Here is a 19,086-nt window from a genome sequence, read left to right on the forward strand (position 1 = left end):
AATTCCCTCTCCATGCCATGTGACATCCCATGTGACAAGATTAATCATTAGGTGAGTAACCTTTAGTCCTTCATTTTTCTACCTTCATGTTATAAACCTGTTAGAAATATCTTAAATGTTTCATTGTGTTGGGAGTATGGGATCTTTAAATTTCTACTCTGCTCTGCTTGAGAAACTGGAAACTTGAATACATCAAAGGTATCAGACCCAGTTACTGTCAGGAGCAAGATCTGTGTCCTTTTTCACCAGCACTCATTGCTTACAGACATGGAGGGAAGTGTGGCTTACATTTCTCCCACTTGTCTCCCATATTTTTGGAGTGTCAGATCTGATAGACCCTTCAGTCGTTCTGCTTTTCCACTTGTTTTTCCTCTTCTCTGAATTCAGTGCAATCCTGGCATTGAGACTTTCAGTGGGTTTGGTGGGAGCACAGCACACCAGAAATGTTTTCTCCCTTCAGTGCCCGCTTCCATCTGCCTCTGCTTGAAAGAAAACATTCCTCCACATGTTCTCCTCCAGCACTAGAGCCATGAAAAGGGGTGGCACTTGTCATTGTCCTTGCTGCTCACTCCTGCCCTGGCTGCAGCAGTGCTCAGGGGAGCAGGGACCTGCAGAGCAGCAGCTCGTGGCAGGCGGCTGCTGCTGCTCTGCAGAGCACTCCAGGGTGAGTTCTGCTCCTTCACACAACCAAAATCTGCCTGAAGGAGGAAAAAACCCACAGCTCTGCACAAGTGCTACTGGGAACAAACCCAGAATGGGAGACGAGCTAGCTCTGTTCCATTGCGGATTTTTTTTCTTTTTTTAATATATGAATTTTCTGCAGAACTGTGTGTGATCTCCCACCTGCTAATCACAGAGTTCTTACATGGGTGGAAGGCAGATTTCACTTCTATCAGCATTAATCTGGAGCAACTGTATGGATCCTCTTACAGGGAAGGTTGATTTGGTTTGTTTTCTTTCTTACCATGCATCTCATGGTAAGAAAGACATGGTAATGTCTAATCTCATAAATGGAAATTTCTTTCTATATTTGGGATATTTTTTCAACATTTCCATGAGAATTCTGGGGGGTTTTGATCTCCTATTCTGCTCATATTCTATTTGCTTTACTAGTAATAATCTGTCTGTAAACTAAATCTCTAAAAGGTGATTTTGTCTTTTTTAGTCTCCTTTTTTTTTCCAAGATGTGAGACAGAGGTAAAATTTTGGTTTATAAAAACTCAGCACTTGTAGCCGATCCAGTTGCTACCCACACTCAAACACTAGGATTGAATGGGAGATGAGATTCCTCCATGGTCATGGAAAGCTTGGATGTGGATCAGGCTTCTAGATCCACCTATAATATAATTTATTTGCTGCATTGGCCCAAAATACTGCCCCTGACAAGTGTCACAGAAGTAGAACTTCACAGCACAGTCTCCCTCACCTGCTGTTAGCACCAGTCACAGCCAGCTGGGCACATCCCAGTTACACTCAGGTCTGAGACATCCTTCTCCCACCACCTGCTTTTGTCCCACTTCTCTGTGTCTCTGAGGATGGGCAAAAGCAGTTTCAGAGATCTGGAGTGACCATGGTGATTCTGTGATTTCCCTTCCCAGGCACTGGCAGTGTGGCCAGAGCTCACAGTGGATTCAAAGCAAAGAACTTTTTTCTCCTGTCCCCATCCTTAACAGGCAGCGAGAGGCACACACGCTGCTTTCTCACCTCTGGTATTGCATAGTTCTTTAGAGTTTCTAGTAATTACTGATTTTCTCTGCCAGTAGTGGCAGATGGGAGGCTGTGGACCCAGTGATGGACTGTGGGAGTGTTTCATTGATATCGTGGGAGAATAATTGCTTTCCCTAAGTTATGGTTGTTTTTGTAAATTTTTTTTTTCTATTTTTTTCTTTCAGATATGCACTGAAGAACAGCCAATGGGCGGAAAAGACAGAACTGGAGGCATATGGTATTTTCCTGCAGCTTGAAGTGTATCTTAGACGATTTGTGTGGCTGTAGGAAGCCTCATGGGCCACAGGTTGCCTGATTTTAAAATGGGCATCATAATACTTAATAAAGGCCAAAACACCGTGAGCAGCTTGGGTGGAAAGCACTTTAAGGCTGTGCAATGGACAGCTGCAACATTTGCCTCAGAAAGAGGCCATATGTTGTCCTCTCTGCACTGTGCAGCTCTGGCCATGGAAAATAATTACCAGTGAAGATCTTTTTTTCTGATTTTGATTGGCTCAGGATCAGTCCTTGTATCTTGAGTGGCCTCATGAGGCATCCCAGCCTGTGTGACTCTACAAGCAAGGGATGCTCTGAAGGACTGAGACTCCTGAAGCATCAGCAACACAACCATAAAGCAAAAATCAGTGTAGAATAAAATGGCAGGGGGAATCCCTCTCTCCTCACCTGCCTGCAGAGGTGTTGTTGCTGCCACTGGAGCAGAAGTGAGGGCTGAGGGTGGTCAGCATTGGGGTCTGGTGTGGGTGGGCTGCAGGAGCAGGAGTGACCAGGGCTGGCTGGGCAAAGGCAGTGAGCAGACACTGCTCTGGGGGACTCATCCAGCCACAAAGGCTGAACTCCCACCCTACAAACCTGGATTTTTGTCCTGGCTGAACAATATTGCTCTTATAGGCAATCCAGTAAAACATAAAAAATCCATTTCTCTTATTAGCTGCATAAATATAAATTCAAATTTCTGGGCTAAACTGGGGCAATACTACTAACCTCAGGCATTCCACTATCCAGAGATAAACTTCGAATCACAAAACCCCCTAAATTAATCCTCTTGATTTCCAATTTTTAAAGTATAACTAGGCCATATTTTCTTGGTTTTCTTTGTGTGAAAGCTACGTACTCCAAAGTTTCAGAATGGAGGTGTGTAGGATGATATTCTCCAGTCTCTGGGGCTGAGACCTCCCCAGAAGTTTTAAGGCTCGTATTAAACCTGAGAGGTGGCAGGATCTCTTTGATGTGACATCCAGATGGAGTGGAAAGCTGTTGCCAGGGTGACACTGAAAATAGGGCTGGGCCTGATCCCCTCCCTTTGCAGGAGCAGCTCTCTGGGATGGTTTCAGAGGGAGAGGAGCAGTGCATGCAGTGGGAACTGGTGTGCTGCTGGTGCACTCCTGTGCACTGGTGGCATCACGTGGGAGAGCCCAAACATGTAGAAGAATGGTTTTTAAGGTTTCAATCCTAAATGCAGAAGCCTGAATTTTGGATTTGGAAAGTAAATGAAAGAAAATATTTTTTTCTTCCCTTATCCAGCAGCTACTTGGATCCCATGCATCTACATGGTCTCTGAGAAACTGAAATATTTGGGTTCAAATGTGGAAATGTGTTCCAGACTCCAAATCTGCAGAAATATTTGGTTAATCATGAGCAATCATATGAAATTTAGTTACCTTAAAAAAAAAATCACATAAAGTTTTTTTTAATCATTCTCTTGGGCGGCCATATTACCAAGCCTTTTTACATTTAAACTTAATTTAAAATGAAGGCTTTTGTCTTAAGTTGTTTGTGGATTGTTTGTTTGTTTGGGTTTTTTAGTGAAAAATCTTGAGGTATGTTTTCCTTTTTGAAGTTATTTCTCTGCTCCTTGGCTATTAACTCAGCATTTGTTGAAATTCTTTAGGAAAGGAGCTGCCCTGCCTCTCAGGTGGTTTACACTGAGAAGAATGTTAAAGGATTACAGATGACTGTCGGTAACACACCAAACATTAAAATCAGGTTAATTGCTTACATTTCACTGGAAGTTATGGATGGCTGCAGAGCTCGGTGCTTCAGTAGATACTGCTACAGCAGGGGGTGGTTATTGATAGTTAAATCGCAGTAGAAGTTGTCTGTGTTCAGATGGGACCTCTTTGAGGGAGGACAGAACATTTCTCAAAGCTTCATATTTTCCCAGAGGGACTTTTCTAGCAGAACATGCCTGCTGTTCAAAGGAAATATTCCCCGTATGAGCAAACGAATGAAGAAGTTAGCTTTACAATAGACACTCTATTAAACTTTAAGGGGGCTGAAGTGAAGGAGCTACATGTGTTTTTGGAAAGCTAATAAAAACCAGAAAATTATCTGTGGTGCTCTGTAAGGCAGCATGTGCACAGGAGGCTGTAGCAAAACCTGCAGAAGGAAAGGGGACAGAGGCACTGAAAACGGATAACTAGGGAGTGATGCAGCAAAAATCCAAGGTAGTGAATCTTCGCAGATCTAATTGACAAATTTAAATGCCAACTTGTTTTACTCTCTCTCTCTCTCTCCCACTCATCTCTTCATGTTTCAAGTGAGATTTCAAGTGGCAAGTAGGGACTCTGCCCCCTCCCATGGCGATGTGAGTACAGTGTGGTGCATGGAAAGGGCATTGCTGCCATGGGCAGCTCTCTGTGCCAGTGCCAGCAGCACAGGGAGAGCTCGGTCACCCCCTGCTCACAGCCCACGGCTGGTGCCCCCTTCTGCCTCTGCCCTGAGGGAGGCAGACAGAGGGTTGAGAAGAGAATTTGGGTTTTTTTGGGTCCCTTTTCCATTTGTCCCATAAAATCAGCCATCTCCGGGCTGGTGGTGGGTGCTGAGTGAATGATTTCAGCTGGAGCTGGGGGTGCTCTTGTGGTGCATCCTCACAGCCCTGCTGTCTGCTCGTGTGTGCTTGGAGAAGGGTGGCTTTCCTGGCCTCGCCTGTCAGCACAGGTGATATTCCCAGAATAAACACTCATGATAGTTACACAAGACATGTTGACTAGTTTATTGTATAATAATTGCTGCTCTTGCAGGACTTCCACCCACTCTAACCGTGAGCAGAGGCTTCAGGCTTTTCTCAAAAACATCTGATTTTATAGGAAGTTCTAGAATCTGATTTCTACAGTATTTGCTAGTGCAGTCTAAAAGAGAGCATTGCAGATTTCCCTTTCCTGCCCCACATTCAGCCAGACTTTTTAGGAATTGCAGAAAACAGTAAAGGAGCCCATGAATACAAAACTGAACCTTGCAATCAGATAGAGGAGCCAGCTGTCCTAATGAGGCTTTATTTAACCAGTGACAATGTGCTGAGAAAACCGGAGGAAATAGGTCAGCTAAAAAAACTGGTATTACAAATGCCTGGTGTAATTTCCCCCCACTAAAATGGATGTCCTCCTGAAAGGGCTGGGTAAGGAATCATCCCCTGAAGTCCCACAGCTAATTTGCAAGACACGGATGAAGAGACTGGAGCGTTGGGACTGGAGACTGGTAATGTGACACATCCAGGGTAAGATGGAATCACACAAGGGAGTTTAATGAGGAAACACTTGGCCTGGCTCAGCAATTAGTGGGGTTGTTTCAGCACTCAAAAGCCAGTTAACCCCTTTTTAATGGCACAATTTCACAACTCCCTTACACCAGGAATTAGCCAGGGCTCCTGTCAGGAGAAGTGATGCTTTCCAGTCCCAGCTGTGAGTTTTTTGCCCAATGCCATCTCCTTTCTCAAGCACATGTTGTGCCATGAATTGGAGCAGGGCACTGGACAGGTTTAAAAGGAAGTGTCTGTATGAGTTAGTTTTGACTTTTTCCAGTTTTCCAAACCGTTTTGGTGCAAAGGTTTGTGACAGCTCAAGCAAAAGAAGGGTGTGGGTGAAGGAAGAGGTGCTGAGGGCTGAGGGTACTGCTTCATTAGTGGTTGTGCTTGTCTGTGGAGTCTGAAAGGATCTGTGAATTTGTGACCTCTCCATTGGACAGGGCAACCTGATCTTGTTGAAGCTGTCCCTGCTCATTGCAGGGGCTTGGACTAGATGACATTTAAATGTCCTTTCCAATCCCAACCATTCTATGATTCTGTGATTAAGGACTGTGATGTACAGAGGCTGCTGTCCACCTTCCAAGACCTGATCCTGGCATCTTCATACAGACGTGTACGACATGTACAGAGGTGTTAAATCTCCCCCAGAGAAAAACCTGTTATTTCAGGCTCTATTAACGCCTCCAAATTCTCAGTGATTCTTGTACCTGGTCTCAGGCACAGCTGAGTTAAAAGCTTAACCCCCTGATTCTCTTGCTACAAATGCATAAAATTGCGTTGTCAATGCACAAGTCCTCATAAAATGTGAAGATTGCTTTAGAGGAAGATTTTGCTCTGAGTTCAGATACTGCCTTCCAAGTATGGGGAGCATCTGCATCATCAAAAAGTGTAGCCAAGGATGAGATAGCACAGGAATTATTTAATATTTGAGCCAATAAAAACTGCATCAGACCATCCCAAAGAAAAATTTGTGTTGTTAAAAGGGAAAGAACAACCAATGGTCTGGTAAAAGGAAGATGTAAACCTCGCTGATTAAAGATAAAGGAAATCTCCTGCAGAAAAGAAAAATCTGAATAAATCTTCAAAGAGGGATCCTGCCAAAGAGGGATCTCAGCAGCATAGGGAAAGCCAAATTCCCAAGACTTTACACTTCCTGTAGTGCAGAGAGGATGGAAGCCTGACAATTGCCTAAGAGGTCTTCAGCTAGAAAAACCCGGGAAGAAAACCTCTGAAAATGATCCCAGACACAAAATTCTCACATCAAATATTGTGTCCAGTTCTGGGCCCCTCACGACCAGAAGGATGTTGAGGTCCTGGAGCATGTTCAGAGAAGACAGCAGAGCTGATGAAGAGTCTGGAGCACAAGCCTGGTGAGGAGCAGCTGAGGGAGCTGGGGGTGTTTAGCCTGGAGGAAAGGAGGCTCAGGGGTGACCTTTTGGCTTCCTACAGCTCCTTGACAGGAGGTTGTAGCCAGGTGGGGTTGGTCTCTTCTCCCTGGTAACAAGCAACAAGACAAGAGGAAATGGCCTCACCAGGGGAGGTGTAGATTGGATATTAGGAAAAGTTTCTTCACTGAAAGGGCTGTTAAGCACTAGAACAGACTGCCCAGGTTAGTGGCAGTCACCACTCCTGGACCTGGAGATGTGGCTCTTAGGGACATGGATTAGTGGTGGACTTGGCAGTGTGGGTTAGTGGTTGGATTCAATGACCTTAAAGGCATTTTCCAACCTCACTGCTAGATGTGGTTTTACAATTTCAAGTGGGAAGGATCTTGAGATCCACAGGTCCTGAAGAAGGCAGTGAGGCTGCGTGGAGCAGCCTGGCTTGGTGCAGAGCTGAGCACCTGGGTGGCCCTGTCCTGACCAGAAGTGTCCTGGGACTGTGGGAGAGGGATGGGCTGAGACACAGACGCCCCTCCTCTAAGGTGCTCCCAGAAAAAGGAGCTGAGCAGCTGGAGAGCAGGGGAAAGACAGATCAACAAACAACCTATCTTAGAAGTGAGCCTGGCCCAAGTCACTCCACACTATGGATGGCCAGGCTCAAGGACCTTCTCTTCATTTATTTAATTCCCTTCAGTGCACCATGGACTCAAGCGTGCAGCAGCAGCAACAGATGCTCAGATACCATGGTGATGGGTGCTGTACAAAACCTTGCATAGCTATGGAAACCATGGTTGCATTTATCCATCAGAAATGAGTATCTGGCAGCCCATGTCTATCCTTCATGTTCTGGAAGATCATGAAAAAAAATACTTGTACATGGCATTATATTTCACAGCTTTCTTTTCTACTTGGCAACGCACACTTATCTCTATTTGATAATAATAATGGTACATGTATTTTTAGACTAACATTATGTGATATTAATTCTAAACGCTATCCAATGTAATGCAAGCTGAGAAAAAAGCCTTTAGAGAGAAGAATTGAGGAAATAAAATAAGATTCAACCTGGTAGCAAATAGACAATTTATTTCAGACTTTAAAGAAACACTTTTTTAATTTAAAAAAATAAAGAAAACAGCAGAAAGCACATTTCTGGATCATTCAGTCTTCAGTTTTCATGTTCAAGGAGTCTTCCTAATTGTCTGATTTTGCTAAGCAGAGTGTAAGAACAGAACATGTACTGTATCTGTCACATCTTTATAACCCAGAGGAATGAGAACAAGACTAAGAGGAGACATTTCAGAGCCTCCCTCATGTGTCTGACAATGCCTGTATCACCAGGGACAAGTGTCATTCCTTCTCTTTTCTCCTTTCTCGTTTCCCAAATTAAGGCAATAATACAAAGCTGTAGATATCTGCATTAGAAGAAAAAAAAAATTCAAATGGAGGTGATAGAGTTGCTTTTCACCAGTAATTGGCTGCATTCAAAGTTATGGATAAAATTGAAATAAGCTGTGACAGCATCGTGGTACCTTGTGCTTTTACCTGTCCTATTTTTCCCCAGCAGGGATCTCGTCCTGCATTCCCAGGCAGCCACCGTGGCTGAGCTGGCAGCTGCATGTTGCTGACTTGGTCATTCATGCTAGGTAAACGTGCTCCAAAAACACCCAAACCCACAGGCCAGACCAGAGCTTGACAGACCCTGAGTAAAACCCTGGCCCTGAGTGAAATCTGTGGCAAACTTTCTGTAGGTAAAGGGATGCTCCTTATTGCCCTGGTTAGCATGGGGTCACCAGCAAACACTTCCTCTCCTCTTGTCCCTGCACTAGCAGCTCTCAAGCTGTCCTGGGAAGCAAAGGCATCGAAAATGGAAACATTGGACACTGCAGGGAAACTCACAGAGGTGTTGCCTCTTTACATGGGTGCTCCAGACTCACAGGGAGAAGGAATTCTGTGTGTAATTCCTTTGCTAGCTAATTATCTGGAAATTATCTGGAAATGAACGGTGATCTTAAGTTCATTATAATACTTATCTGAAAAAAAATCTGGAACAGATAACAAGAATTGTAAAGGTTCTAAAAGACATGAGTGATAAAAAAATTTAAGTAAATTACACATGGTTTTCTTCCAAGGAGCTCAAAGTCACAGGACCTTCTTGCTAAATCACGCTAACCCACATTTACACCATGTTCCTTTGGTGCCTCCTACAGTTGTTTTTTTTTTTCAAATCCAAATCTTCTCGCCCCCTCCCCAAAGGTTGCTGATCTCTAACTTCATATTTAAGTGAAACTTTAACTGAAGAGGCAGTTTCAACAGTTCTGTGCACAAATTATTGACAGCCCTCTTCTCCCCTTAAATGGCAATGTCTCTTCAGTTAACCAGGTACCCCCTGATGGGCTGGGCAAGTAACAAACCACTGACATGGCAAGGAATAAAACTTCTCTTTTCCTCACCTCATCTACTTCTGATGAATCCGTGAATACCAGCATGAAGATGTTCAGTGTTTAAACTTCATTCCCTATCAATGTGAAAATAGACAGCAGCTCCTGCTACAAGCACACAAGAGAGATTTATAGATACAGCTTGTTACTGGCCCCTGACTGAGACCAAATACAGCAATGAGGGGTTTGAGGCCACTAGATCTCAACCCCTAGTTTCATTGTGAACTAGGTGCTGTGAACAATGTGAATGGCAGAAAAGGAGGAAAGAATTTGAAATAATTGTATTTTCCTCTAAAAGTGATCCTAGGGCAGATCAGTTCCTGAGGGTAAGGAGTCATATATTCCTTTTGATAAACCCCGTCTGAGGTTACTGTTTCCAAATGCAGGTCCTAACAATGATTTAACTCAGATGTAAGAAAAAAATAAAATAAAATTGTACAGCTACCTATCCATCTCTGTTGGGGAAAATCCTCAGTTATAAGTCTCAAGCAGAGGAGATCATGTGTCTTTCACAGCTTGAAATCCTGGCAAAAAGGAACTTGAGGAATTTCAGCTATTCCACATGACACTGGGCTTGCCTTGCTACTTCCTTCTAAGCAATCAGCCCCTCCAAAGGAAAATCTGAAGCAGCGTGGCAATGCTGACTTTTGGTGGTGCAGAGGTGATTTTGCACAGGAGAGCTGCTCCTTTTTTAGGGTGCAATGCCAGCTGTCCCAGACACTGTTCCCATCAAGCAGGACAGCGTGCAGCCTGCAGCAGGGAGAGTGTTGCCTCACATTATTGTTTTCCCTAGGAGAACACCACGACCAGGATACGTGCTACTCTTTCCTGCTCTCCACAGATATATCTGCCTCCAAAAAAAAAAAAAAAAAAAAGTGGCCATTCTGGTTCAAATCCAAGATGCTTGGCCTGCAACACAAACAGAAAATGTCTCACAGCTTGAAGCACTTCACTTGGCTGCTCCCCCCACCCCCTCCCACCCTCACCAGAGACCTGACAGGCATTGAGTGCAGCCAGAGGTGAGGGAATGTTTCTCCTGAAAAATTCAGAAATTCACCTGCCTCGATTTGCCGGTGCAAAGGTGCAGGAGAGGAAGGAATTGGCAGGGGGAGGGAAGGGAAAGCAAACCAGACCTGGGAGCAGGTGACAGGGAGGAGCCAGGGCAAAGAGAGAGGGAAGGATCTACCACAAACTGTGGAGGAACCATACACAGCATCATCCTCTGCCCAGGTGACAGGCATGTCCCCCAACAGGGCTGCAGACAACCCTCTCTGGAGTTATTCTCCCCAGCAAATATTATTTTAAGCAATTTAAACCAGGGCTGTTTCCATCCACATTCCCCTTATGGCAGAAGCATCCCTTCTGGAAGATGCCTGCACCCCTTGGCTGGTAGAGCTCAGGGCTTGCTGTGGGCCAGAGCCAAATTTTTGTGAATGCTGGTGCCTGTGTGGGCACTGTGCTGCCAGGTGCTGTCTCAAAGCCACTGAAAAAATCTGCTCCTGTTCCTTGCTCCTGGACATTTCCTCTGCAGGCCTGGAGGGGCAGAGGCCGAAGGGATCGGCCGTGGCAGCGCCGTGTGGAGCCGGGGCCGGGCCACACGGACACTCCTGCTCCTCCCGCTCCTGTCACTGCAAAACTGAGACACAGAAGAGCCCCAGAGACACAGAAATAGCTCAAGCAAACTTGGACTGTGTGCTGGTTTGAAAGCAAAACCAGTGAGAGACTCCAAGTCAGAAATACAATTTAATAGGAGAGAAAAAAAAAGTAAAGTAAAATAAAATAAAAGCAATAGTACAAAAGACCATGGACAGGGTCAGAATACAAGCTGACACCCTGTTAGTTAGGGTGGTGACAGTCCAGATGAAGCAGTCTTGTTGAAGCAGTGATCCTGTAGAAAGGTCTGGTAGCTCTTGCCCTCCAGGAATCCAGTGGGTAAGGGCTGCTGTGCTGTCCCAAATCCCAGATCATATCCAGGTGGGAATGTCTGGCTCCTCCCCCTGGGTAGAGCATCTCACAATGGGTTGATCTCATTCCGTGAGTCTTGCAGTGGGTCCTTGATTGCCCATTGAACAGAGAGAGCTCCAGAGGGAGTTACCTGTGAGTCATGGGCAGGCCTTGATGGCCCATTAAGAGGAGATAGTCCCAAGGGAGGGGACAAGGGAAACACTGCCCCACCTGGTTCCAACAGCTCCTGAAGACAGTGATAGAATACAGACTTTGGGCACATCTTACATTGTAACCTAGGACAGGCTGAGTCTGAAAAATAGGTTATTTCTAGATGTCTGAGGGTGACATGCAGACCTCAGGTGTAGCTGACCCCTCAGAGATTTCCTCTCTGGGGATTTTGGCAGCCCTCTGAGGGGGAATACCTGGGACAGCCTGCAGCTGCTGGCTGGCACCTGGCAAGCAGGGCCATTTCTGCTGCCATGGGATGAATTGACCTCTGAAGGGCCTCATCTTTCCCATCAGTAGCTGAACGAGCGACCATGCTGTCCACCCTTTTATTGGTTTACAAAATGGAGAAGTGGAATACTTCAGTTGAAGAACACTCTTCTCCCTTTTCCTGATGGTTTTCTTCCTCTTTGTGGAAAGATTTTCTATTGCCAGTCCCACCTTCAGGGTGAATGGATACATATATTTTGCCATGGTGCAAACTGGAGCACCCAGAGCTGTTGGGTTTTATGGAGCTCTTTACCCAGCACAGAACAATTTGTCTTACATGTGTCTGTTGCCAAGCCTGAGCAGCTCCCTTTGTATAGGAAGGGGCCTGGGTAAATATAAAGCAACATAAAAATGAGCTCTTGAGGAAGAATGAGACACTTGACCCTGCTGGAGAACTGGTTCAAGGATCCTGATGCTGGAAAAGCAGCATCCTCTGTCCCTTACCTCCCCTTCCCCCCTTCCAAAGACCAAGAAACATTTTTCAGCCGTCTGTTTTTCAAATGGAAGACAGATGTCCAAAAACATATGTTCAGGTGTAATGTGACTGAAGCTTCATATGGAGAAACTTTCACTGGACATTTAAGGACTTTTGGTGTCCCCCTGCAGCCAGAGGAGGCTCTCCTTGGGAAGGTGAAGGGGAAAATGACCCATCCTGGGTGCTCTGGGACTCATAGCTTACCCAGCATTAATGATGCTTTTCCCACATCCCCAAGGACATGCAGGACTGGATGTGGAGCTATTCACTGATTCTCATCAGCACAGGGAAGGCAGAAAGAGTCTTTATGTCTTTTTTCCCCCCAGTTTCTCTGTTACACCTAAGCCAAATGAATTCCTATGTGATCCAATATTCTCAACTGATTTTGAAACCATCATTCTTACTGCTTTTAATGACGCACCTTCAGTCACAGGAGGATCTTTGTGCTTCCAGAAATGTCATCTGCCTTCATCCTGCTACATTCACCTGTTGTTACGTAGAATACTGAATTAAGGATTTTTCTTCATTTTATTCAGTAATAGGCATAAAAAGCTCCTAATTAGGACTAGATTTGAGCAGTAACTAGGCCTTACTTTTCTCTGTGCTCCAGAGCCTCTGTGTTGCCCTCTTCCAAGAGATTGCAGGAGCAGTCTCAAGGAAAATTGCATAATTCATCAAGACACACGGTTACATACTGATCTCTTCTGCAGATTCAGCTCAAGCTGAGCTATTTCTTTGTCTCTGGGACCAGTTTGCCAGTGACAGGATCAAGAGGTGCATGCAGTCCTGCTGAGATCAGCGTTCCTCATGTCCACAAAATGAAGAGCTGACTTCAGTCCTTCACTGACCCACCACCAGGGCAGAACTGCCACCGTGGTCCTATCCATCAGAGCCAACATTCCCTGATCCTCTCAAGCAATGATCATCCAAAACAGGCTTTCAGTCTGCTGGAAGAAAGAGGAAAATTTAGCAGTAAAGATATTTCCTCTTTTAGAAAGGTCAAAGGCACAAAAAAAGACATTTTTGAAGGAATGTCAGATGACCCCCAGAGCCTCTGACAGGCAATTTTCCTGTCCCTGCACTGTTTGGAGTTTTAATTGCCTCTTTGGGGAGGTGCTAGAAGCTGCCCAGAGAGCAGTCACAATCCAGCAATTTGGCACACGTGACTTCTTCAAATATGGGAGCAATTAGCAAAAAGTGATATGGTGAATGGTAGCGTAAGCACTGGATCCTGGACAACATTCAGACAAGAAATCTAAACCAGAGCAGAGTGGGGCAGACAGAAATCCAAACAAGCTTTCACAGAAATAAAACGCATTGGCTACACTTAGATAATGAGACCCCAACATTAGGAGACTGAATTCAAAGTCACCATCGCATTCCTAAAACTCGCTGAGTGAATGGGTTGCAGCAGAGAGTGCAAGTTCACTAAAGCAGTTTGTGAGAAAAAAAAATATCCAAAATATTTAGTAGAAATAGCTTTAAAGACTTCTGGAAGAATTAAGTGAACCCAGATTGGACAATGAGCACACCAGTACACAGAGGAGAGTGGAAACAAATCTGTATTCTAGGCATTAGTAAAGATTTGTGTGTACCCACAGGAGCTAATTTCCTAGATAACTTTTGTGTTATATTGTTCATACAGCATTCTTTTTAGTACCCTGCAGGATGCCACGAAACATTAACAGTAGGTTTAAGACATCAGCTAGTGAGCAGTTGCTATCTTAGGAACAGAAAATCTTCAAGTCATTAAACCCTTCCTATTTCAAACAACTGCAAGCAGCATTTGTCTTAAATCATGTCTCCTCAGCCCAGCTATGTTTGCTTTAACAACTGGAAATGAATCATTTGCAGCCAGGACGACACTGTGTCCTGGGATCTTCACACTTCAAACAGGTTTTGCTCTGTTTTGCTCACATTTAGGTGAGGTCAGTGAGGTCCCCACCCTCTCCAACACCTGAACGTGGTGCCCTGCCAGGTCCACTCTGGGGACAGTGGCTGTGCCCCAGGGAGGACTGGGCTGCTCCACTGCTGAGACAGAAGAGTGAACAACAGCTGAGAAAGGAAAGAAAGAGGAATGGAAATTGGGCAGGAACAAAAAAGGAAGGAGGGCTGATAATAAAGAAGCTTTAAAGCCTTCTGGGAGAATTAAGTGAACCCAGATTGGACAATGAGGACAGCAGTTCATAGAGGAGAGGGGAATAAAGAGACTGGTAACAAAGAAGAAGGTAAACATGGCAGCTGGAAAAGCAAGAAATGTACGAGTAGCTGATTGATAAAATAGCAAGAAATAATTGATTAGTGAGCAAAACCAGAGGGCAATGAAATAAAAGAGTTAATTACACAATGGAGCAAACAGTAAATAATTAAATGTGTTTGGATCTACCATGTGTTCTGATTATTTAAGGCAAAACATGGTGAGTGAAACTATTCATTCTCTGGTATTTCAGTTATTCATGGTATCTCTGGCCACGGGGATTAGAGCCTGTTTAAATGCAAGGTCCAGCCATGTACATCTAAAAATCATTTATCTTGATAGTGCAAGTGAGATGAACAGGACAGAGTGATGGAAAGGGGGGACACAGCTGTTCTGAATAAAATGCCTTAAAAGAAGATGCTATAACAAGAAAATATATAATGTGTTGCTTTATTTTTTTCTTTTTTTTTTGACTAATCAGTTTGAATTGTTACAGCTGAGAATAGAAGTTGGAAATGTTTGGCTCTTGCTGCCGTGACAATGGAAACTCCACTGTGTCTGAAGCAAGGTAATTCAAATAGATACAATTGCTTATTCTTTGGTTAACTTTAAAGTGCTGGAGGAAGCCAGAATTTTTGCAAATGAATGATTAACAAACTATTACAATAATGTCTAATGATTGAAAAAAAAATCATCACCTGCTTACCTGTTGATTAAAGTCTTGATAAACCCACTGTACTGTCTGAAATAATTCTGGGTTACTTTGAAACTCCACTTCTCCGGTATGGCAATGTCCTCCTGTAGTTTGACCTGCTAGTATGCTAGTATTAACTGCTTCTTCCTTTTTTTTTTTTTTCTCCCTCTCCAGTGGAGGTTTCCTGTTTATTTTTGGAATTTTCATTCTGTAAATATTTTCTAATTTCCTCTCTGTTAAGTAGATTTCTATCTCAGGTGTGATTACATTAAATTGAAGTAATTCCTTTTCTCTTATTAAGTGTTCTTGATGAACACAGTCGGCCCATGTGATCATTCTGGGGAATATTTATATGTGGTATGAAAAATTTTCTTGCATGAATAGCCAGAACATACACTGAATACTTTGAGGATTCAGCCAGGAGTTCCTCACAGCATTTAAAAGTGGTTTTCTGAGCTGGAAGGTCATGGGTAGCAGTTGTCTGTATTTGGATAGTAATAGAAAATGTAGCAATGCCTGTAGCATTTATTTATTCCCATCACCTGCACATAAATGTTTCCCTCACCTAATACTTCACAGCTCTACAGGACACATTTATTGTCTCAAATGTGCAGAGCTATAGCAGAATAAGGACTTAAATAAACCACAGGTGTGAAAAATTCCAACTGGCAACTTCAAACTAAACACCACGAAGCATAAAAAGGCACTTGTCAGGGGTGGAAGGAGCAGTTTGATTAAATCATTGCCTCAGCCCAGACATGTTGGGCCTAATTCTGCCCTCCCACCAGCTGACTCACAGGGAGCGTGGGCAGTGGCACTGCTGTAAGGCTGGGGTGGTGGCACTTGGGCTCTGGAGCTCTCGTTCTGCCTGTCTGACACCGCGGAGCTGAAATGTGCAGCTGAACAGATTCATGGTGCTGTGCTCATTGGAGGTGAAGGACTGCTCCTACTCATGAAATGGGATCACTAAACTAAAGAGGGAGAGTTCTAGTAGCCAATTTTGCCCCAGTGTTGAAAGCAACAAACACTTTCAACACCTGCTGGTGAGGCAGGCAAGAGATGGATCTTCCTTTAACTGTGTTTTTCTTGCTGCCAGTTGCCAGGGAGGAGCCAGCGTGGCATCTTTGTGAAGTAGTGCAGCTGAAAGCTCTGCTGCCATCAAATGTTATGGCCCCATCCTCTGCACCCTGCCACTTTGGCTGTGTCCCCACCTGGAATCCCCTCCTGGCAAGAGCCTGTCATTGCAGTAGGGCAGGACCAGGCAATTGCAGAGCAAGCATCTCCTGCCTGCATCTCCCTCTCCTGATTTGACTTTTGGGGAAGAGAAGGTATGGCAGCCACGTTGGACACGAGGCACAGTGCCTCCAGTGAGTGGGCTGGGGAACTGAATCCTCCTCAGAAGCACCTTTTAAAGACCATGGCAAAGGGGGAGCAGAGCACCAGCCCTTTCCAGCCTCAGCACAGCAGTGGCCAGCTGGAGAATGAGGGGTGTGGAGAATTCATGTGCTGCATTGCTACCTACATGAGCAGGAAATGTTGGAAAAGAAGGATTTGGTTTTTTAAAGTGTGAAAGGCACCATTGCATAAATGTGAACTTATTTGAAAAACATCGGCATGAATAGTTAGGATTACATTGCTTTGAGTACTACTGAGGAAAGTGTTGGCCATTTTTCTGTGTTAGTGAAAGCCACACGATCCACTTTATTCTTATGTTCATATTATTGCAGTTACAAGAGACAATTTGCAAATGCCTGGCTGCTTCATAAAAGCTGAAGTACTTGGATGCACAGCAGGTACTAATTTTGTGTGCATCTGCTGAGCTGTGCATGGCATCAACCTGTTTTTAATTACACCTGCATGTCAGGCTCCAAATGCATCTGTGAACAGGAAAGATGAAAGGTAGGCAGAACAGGATGTCATGTATTTCCCATCACCTTTCACTGGCTGGCTGCCCACAGAAGGAAGAGGAAATTCCCTTCTTTCATAGTGGAAATGTAAAGATCTACTAAACTTTGCACTGCCAACAGCAAGGTGTAATCACTCCTGTAAGGAAGCATGCATGTGTTAACAGGGGTGAGCAGGGGAGCTCCAAATAGCTTTCCACACCTTCCCTACCACTGATCTGTAAAGGGCAAAAAGTAGCTCCTGCTTTGTTATATTTTATTTGCATTGAAATGTGTAAGTTGGTTGACTTAATACCCCAACTTCACTGTGAAATATGTGAAAGCAAAAACAACCAGGGCTTTTCAATGGCTGCAGTAACAAAGGTTAAACAACACTTCTCTCTTCTGTTAATTTACCCAAATATAGAAAAAAAATTGTTCATATGCATTTTTACAAATCAAATAATTACAACTACAGGTGGGGATGGCCATGACTCTTGAAACACTGGACAAGGTGATTCAAAAACTGCTTCAGACAGTCAGAAGAAATGTTTTTCATGAGACAATTCCCTCTGAATGAAAAATACTAAGCCATTTGTGAATGCACCTTCAAGCCATTCCTTTAATTTATTCCTGTCATTTGGAATTGTTTCTTTTACTAATTGCATTAAAAATTGTGCACTTTAAAGGCTGCAGTGTGTGCCAAGAATGTGTATGTGTAGTCAGTGCCTAAAACACGGGAACAGGGAAAGAACAATTACATTTTTTTTACTCTGGAATCCAGTCAGACTTTGAAAGCTACCTCAACTACTTTGCTTCAAAAAACAGCAATGAAAATCAATAATGGTAGCACAAGTTTAAAAGATAAAGGAGTTACTCCCAAGCCCCTTCTATTTTAACGTGAGAGCAACTTGTTGAAACTTTTTGATCCTATTGCTTATTCCTACAGTATTTCTTGGCAGTTTGTGGTCTCTCAGTGGAACCTACATGAATTAACCAGCGATAAAAATCACCCATGAGATCAGTCCATCTGGCAGGCTGAGGTTTGATTTTGTGTGCAGGTAACCTCAAGCCCCTGGCTTTGGTAAGCAGGTTTGGGCTCTGCACAGTCCAGTCTGCTGCAGGAGGGCATCCCTGCCTTGTGCCCAGGGTGGTCACTCCTCTGGAGTTCCCTCTGGGGAGAACTTCCTGGTGTCTGCCAGAGTCAGGGGAGAAGGAGGGATCAGGGCCAATGCATCTCACTGGTTAATTTTTGTGTCCACGTTTTAATGAGTTTAGTCAGAGGCGTTGGAGACCGTAGACCTGAATTCCTGCTTTCCTCAGTCAGGCACTGATCCAGTAGAAGCTGTGGTTGTAACTGCCCTGACACCATCTTTGCTCTCCTGGAGTGTGGTATGAAAAACAAAACAAAACAAAACAACTCTTTTTTAGTAAAGGGAAGGGCCATTCAGTATATTTCAGACTTGAAGTGAGAGAAAGCAAAATAAACAAGAAATGAGTTTGAGATCCAAAGACTCCTGGAGGCCTCTTCCCACAAAGTTTCCCTCCTTTGTAGCCCCATGATCCAAATATTCCCTGGATTTTTTGCATGCCTTTTCAATTTATGCCACCAGCTGTAATTGCAGTTTCACGGTAACCAGGCAAAATCTCAACATTTTCAGCAGGGTCCTGCCAGGTTCTACTCTTTATGAGCCCTAAAGTTCACAGAGGTTGTACCTTTACTTCCTTCCATTGCTGCTGTGCAGATGCATTTATTTCTGAGGCGTAAAAGCTCATTGCTGGTTTTAAAGTTGTATCCTATTAACTTCTTTCATCTGTCAGTGGATGTAAGTCTTACATAACACAATACTTTTTCTCTTCCTTTACTGAAGCCACAGTTTTAATACAACACTTTCTTTGTTACCCGAATACACTCTTTTTTGTGCACTTTTGTTAAGGCTGCAGGAATCCAGACAAACAAGTGTTAATTCCCCATGATGTTTTCCAGCTGACAGGCCTAATTGATTTGATTTCCACTGTTTTCACAAGTGACCCCCCTCAACCCGTCATCACCACTTCTTTTGATACCTGAGCTTTACTTTCTCCTCTCACATTCCACTTCAACAACTAATAAAGAGCTTATTAGGAAGGAAGAAACTCATTATTTGTTTTCTAAACTCTGCTCCATGCACAGCAGATTCTGAGGGTTATAGCCCTGTATTATTAATCAATACAGAACATTTGCTTCTATTAGGTTACCAGCATCTTTTATCATCAGGCTGAGGGTAGGAACCTGTTTCTTTGTGTTCTGCTACCCACGCTCCAGCTAGACTAGACAGAGATAA

Source organism: Prinia subflava, chromosome 3 (assembly GCF_021018805.1).
Source record: "Prinia subflava isolate CZ2003 ecotype Zambia chromosome 3, Cam_Psub_1.2, whole genome shotgun sequence".
Classification (NCBI taxonomy): domain Eukaryota; kingdom Metazoa; phylum Chordata; class Aves; order Passeriformes; family Cisticolidae; genus Prinia; species Prinia subflava.